Source organism: Schistosoma mansoni, chromosome 1, assembly GCF_000237925.1.
Source record: "Schistosoma mansoni strain Puerto Rico chromosome 1, complete genome".
NCBI classification, from domain to species: Eukaryota; Metazoa; Platyhelminthes; class Trematoda; order Strigeidida; family Schistosomatidae; genus Schistosoma; species Schistosoma mansoni.
Window position 1 is genome coordinate 51,519,500 of NC_031495.1, and position 6,237 is coordinate 51,525,736.

Consider the following 6,237-nt stretch of genomic DNA (forward strand, 5'->3'; position numbering starts at 1 on the left):
TGATAAAAATATTCCCCTTTTTACAAATGAAATAGTCTGGTTAATTGTGATTTCCATATTATGAAATTATGAAAATTCTACCTTATTGATTGCAAATATTGGCGAAGTTATTAATAGAATTAGAATTTCTTGTCCCTAATCTAGTCAAGTATAAACGAACAATGTATCGATTCATATTTGTCCTATTTTCAGTCTAGACAATTGGTTGAATTTTATACAAAGGATGAAGAAATCTTGTTTGTTATTCGTTAGACTGAGAAGATTTGAGAGAATCTCTCTCCGAAATCGATGATTGGTTAGTTGACTTTGTACTTTTAGTCTAATTGTCTTGAATTATTTTAACAACAATGCAGTGCTAAGGCGATCGCAAGAATAGTCAGATTTTATTAGAAAGACTAGAACCTCTTCAGGAACGATAACTACTCGCACATTTTCTACCAAATCGATTTTCCGCCCTCGGATTTGTTGTCATGTTTTTTTAGTTCGTTAAATTGCCACATGCTCGAAGGTCATATTCTGCAACTATATATAGTAACAGCTTTTGTATCCATTTCGTTTGAGTTGCATGTTCTACCACATATCTCAAGTTACTTGAAATTCCGTCTTCCTCCTGACTTAGCCGTCGAGGTTTGATGTGTTGAGGATCATTGACTGTTGTCAGTCCCGAAGAGAACCGATCGTATTAGAGAAGCTCAATAGTTTTCGTTCCTAAATATGTAACAGCATAGGCCTTACTGAACCCCAACTACAAGACACAACAAGCAGATTTACATCTCACCATAGACATGGATACATAAATAATATAAGTATTTATGTTCGTATGCAAATCTATATTCTTATATATCGACATCAATAGTAAATACCGGCGAATTTCGCTGAGTGGCATTTTAGAACGTGTTATAATTATCGTTAGGTGCGTTAAAACAAATGAAGAAGTTCGAAATATTCAGAATATTGATTTAGTCAAGTTGGTTCTAAATTGATTTACAAGAACAAAAAATACAACTTTTCCTGATTTAGTCTGTCAGATGATACGTTTTAGCAACTAATTAATGGCTTGAAGTTAGCCGTAAACTTAATAAGGCATTTACCAATCATCCAGTAGAAACCAAATCTGTCTAACCCATATTAGACAGAACAAGACTCATCGATTGATTTGTAATGTTGTCACTAGTCTAAGTGATCTGGACATCACTCTCTTGACAATTAGTGTCAGCTGGCGCAAAACATTGGTGTAAGGCTTACGACAGGTTGGCTTCAGTCACTTGAAATTATTGTGGTGACGTTAACATAAGCAAGGACAAAGTTAATGGCGAGATTGGGATGTAAAGAAATATTATCTTGTGACTGATAGCAGTTTATATAAAAGAGAATAAAACCTTTTCATTTTAATTACAATTGGTCTTTTTACCCAAGATATGCATAAGGGTCAAAAGATCTATTATATGACAATCTCCTGATCGATTTTGTCAATAACAGGACGCAATCACACAAATTGGATACTTGATTATTGATCTTTACAGAACAGTAGATTTACAACAGCTACTAAAGTAACTAAACATATTAGTCTTTTTACCTACTCTCATCAACCCTAGCGTGTCACCATCCAGTGACTTCTCTGGGCAAAAAAGAATTTCCAAAACATATATTGTGTCTCGATACAAGTGATCCATGTTTTATATTTTCTTTTAATCTTTTCCATACTTTTTACTGTCTTATCATTACTTTTCCTTTAGTAACTATTTTGTTTGTTTAGACTACCTTTTTAAAGTCGGCAAATTCAGTCTGGATACCAACCCACAATATTCAAAAAAAGGGGGGAGGTGTTGGGATGATCCTGAAAATTACTCGCATTCGACATGACAAGCTCAGGAAACATTAAAAAGCATTTTATTCAATCAGCGTTTCATTAGAAGTCTTGCTAGAAATATTGCGAAAATAAAAAGTCATATGTAGAGCTTCTGATTGGCTGAATACTACATCGCTACTATGTTTAGTAGTATTCTAGAATTTTCGGTATACCCGAAGAACTTTTAAAATACTATAAAAACCCTATGTTTTCTGTACATAAAGGAACCTTTGGAGTAAAGTGCTTCCCGCGTATTTTGTGTCTTTTTTCTCGTGTTCACGTCGCTGTGTAGTTCTAGCCTGGGGGTTACGAAACTAGCTTAGGATCCGAATATAGCGTCCAATCAACAAGACGTATCACTTTTATTTTCGCTTTTGCAAATTTTTATTCACAGATAGAGATATTGTAATGAATGAGAAAACAGGTGGGGCAATCAAATGTACTCGAATCCACAATTACAGAATGTTTTAGTAAAGTCTGAGAACCATACAATAAATACACTTGGTATTGTTTGTTTGAATCTTCCCATTGTACAGTGGCTAACAGTGGAATCCAGGACGCGCGTTTCGTCCTATTTGGAACTCGCCAGCTGGATGTACCTGCATCTCAGATTTGATGTTCACTTTGGGACCCGAATCCAGTACCTTTCGCTTCGGATGCCATCGAGTCATCCAATCATCATTTAGATGCGAACTTTTTAGTTTACACACCGTGCACTGAATTCTCCTTATCGCTAATTGTTCACTGCTTCCTAATCTTTCGTGGTTTTTTAGTCAAGGTTTATGTATTGGAATGTGTGTACAAATTACAGTTTGAGTGGCTCATTTTATACTACAACGACTTAACAGCACACTGGATAATCGAAACTGAGCCAATCGTTTAGTTTCCAAGTTATGTCTCTAATAATAAGGTTCAACACAATATAATTGATGTGAAATGATTATTTAATATAGATTAGTTAGTAGATTTGTAGATAGATAAATTGAATGCTGTGGGTCAAAATGTATCAGTGATACATCGTTAATGACAAGTCATTAATTAACATGGTACATATCCATTCTATTTACCTATGATATTATCAGTTATTTTTATAAAATAAAAACAAAAGATATTCATCATTATATGAAGAGTTTGATTTGTGTGCCACGTCCCCCCCTACTTAATTTGCATTGATCATTTTGCACTTGAAATACATTTATATATGGATACATTCATGAATATATATTTATCATAGATCGACTTGTGCTCATGGTCGATATGCGTTGGTCATGTCAATTTTTTTTTATTTTTGTGCATAATACAAAGAAACCATTTTTATGTGAATGAGAAAAAGATGTCTATTAACAAGGTTTCTAAAAATGTTTATGGATTCCCTACATGAAGTTTCTCTTTCTACAGATATATTAGATAAATGTATATATTTCGATTGTCCTATATTCGATTATTTTCGTTTATGTTAATAATAGAAAATATAGACCGTGAGTCCACCTACATGAATGTTAGTATAGATCTATGATTTTATTTCGACTCTCATTTTAAGTAGGCTGTCGTTTATTTATCTTCAATGAATCATTTACACAACACAACTAGTTGCATTATTCGTCAAGAGATTTTATTTGTAAGTAGTATTTGTCACTGATCGATTTCAGTCGGGGTGTCATAAACAATCACGGACCGCTGAGGAACAGTTTGATTTAATTCACGAGTTGATTTATTTAAATTGGATTACTTACAATTTTTCCAACGCTTTACCGTAGTTTATCAATGTCGATTCTTAGAGAAAACCAAGTTCTACAAATTCTCCATGACATTTTCATAAATGATGAATCTTAACTTCAAGTAGTGACTGATGTCAAAAGTGATTAACCAAAATTCAAATAGAGATCAGTAATCCAAATGAAGTAAAACAAATTTTTCTAGAGATGATTGACAAATGATGATGTTATATCATTAAAATGCAAAAAAAGCTGGATTCTGACAACCTCTGAATTGATATGGTAAATGTCACAAGTCATGACTACACATCACCACGTAGTTTAGAAGCGTGGAGAAATAAACGTTTGTTTTCACATGACTCAAGGTGATTTTTAAATTCTTTTCACAGATCCTAGTAAGAGAATGGTTTTCGTGAAAATCACAAGGCATGAAGGTAACATCATCGATGAAAGAGGAGGATCTGATGCTGACGTAAGGGCACGGATCGGCAAAGTAATGGTAGCATTTCTGCAATTGAAGAACAAATGGAACTCAAAACAACTGCCTGTTAGACAACATAGAAGTCGGAATCTTCAATACGAACGTCAAGACAGTTCTACTGTACAGAACTGAAACTCGGAGAACTACCACAATCATTATCAAAATGGTACAAGTATTTCTAAACAAGTGTATACGCAAGATACTCAATATCTAATATCCGGACACTATCAGCAACAGCCTACTATGGGAGAGAACAAACCAGCTTCCAGTTGAAGAGAAACTTTAGAAAAGATACTGCTGGTGGATAGGACATACATTGAAGAAATCACGAAACTGCATCACGAGTCAGGTACTAACTTTGGATCATGAATGGGAACGGTAATGTGGAAGATCAAGGAACACAGTGAGTCGGGAATTGGAGGCAGATATGAAAAGGAAACATGAGGAGAGGATTGTGCGGGAGGGAATTAGATGTAGAATAGTGTGTGTGTGGTCTATGCTCCTTAACAAGGGTTAACAGGCTTAACATTGCGTAACATTGTGTTTACACGACGTCGGGAATCGGAATCCGATGTGAAAAGGATGTATAGCAACTGCAAATATTTGGAATGGATATCTTGGGATGGAGTTGGGTGGAGAGTGGTTAGTTCATATCCTTATACACAATCTTTCTTTTATATATTACTACCATTGAAGTAACTACTTCTATGAATTTGGTGTTCATCTTGTTGTGCTAATGAGGTGTGGCAACTTGGACCGATGCATATATGTGCCTGGTCCTACGTTGTAGCTGACTGGCTGATATAATTATTGAATTGCATGCTCTTGGCACAAATGTTATCATTTCTTAATAGCCTGTTGATTATCTTGTACGCTACATAAATTTCACTTCAATCCTCTTACAATAGTTTTATTTCGATTCACTTGTTTATTTTGATGATTAAACATTTACACCTTCGTGGAACTAGTTATATATATCGTACTCAGAGGGCTTTATCCATGCGTCTTTTGAACATGTACCAGCATGGTTGAGAAAAGAAGGCACTAAATCGATTAACAATACCATTCTTTCTTACTTGGTTGATAGGTAACATCATATTAAAATAGATGAAGCTCTCTCTGTTTTATATCAAATTCCAAAGAATCTACCTCAAGGAGATAGATGAACTTTTCAACTTACTAGTAATACAACTTTGAAGGATTTACGTCTTAACAGATGAAAATGTTCACCATTTTTAACATATAACATTGTCAAATCTATTAATGCATACCTTATTTTAGCCTTTGTAAACTATCATAATTATGTACTTACAACTATAGAGCCTCATGATGAAGTTATTAAAAACAAGTATTCTCTCAGCTATTCTTTATTTTTGGATAATATCCTCATAAATAGAACTGAATAACAATATGTGTATGGTCAGTTTTTGATATAACACAAATTAGAATGAAATTTACTTAGTATTATTTGTTTGAATCTTCCCATTGATGTTTTTAGGACTGCAACTGGTCAGTCTCTAATTGGCATATGTGCATACTGTGCGTATTGCCTCGATATAACCTAAATTCACAAGCATGGTAAGCAAAGATGGAAAACGAAATCGGCTTGTGTCTTAAAATGCTAATCAAAAGCAGAACGGAAGATATCTAAACTTTATAATTAATGGAATAGGTTGTATTATGGTTAGTAGTGAAATCCAAAAGTCACGTTTTGTCCTATTTATGACTCTTTAGCTAGATGTATTTTCGTTCCACTGTTGATGTTCAAATTGAGATTCAGACGCATTGTTAACTGAGTTATTGTATCCGAATAGCCGCTAACACATTGAATTGCTTGTACTTTCCCAGTACCAACTATAAAACTGGAACTGAATAGTATTTATAATAATTAAATAATTAGTTTCTGTATTACTGATTGCATAAATGTGTATCAATTGCTTGAATAGTTCATTTTTGGTATATTAATGCAGATATTCAATAGCCAATCACGTGTTGTCAATTGGAGTCATTAGCTCGAAGCTACGCATACTGGCCATCAATGGACCATGGTATAGAGCAAAAGTGTCGCAGTTGTTCGTCCTGTTTAGTGGCCGCAAAGAACCCAAATAAAGCTGAACCGCAACCATGGCCAAAACCAGACGTTTTCTGGCAAAGAATACACACTGGCTTTGCCGGTCCAATACAAGGCAGGA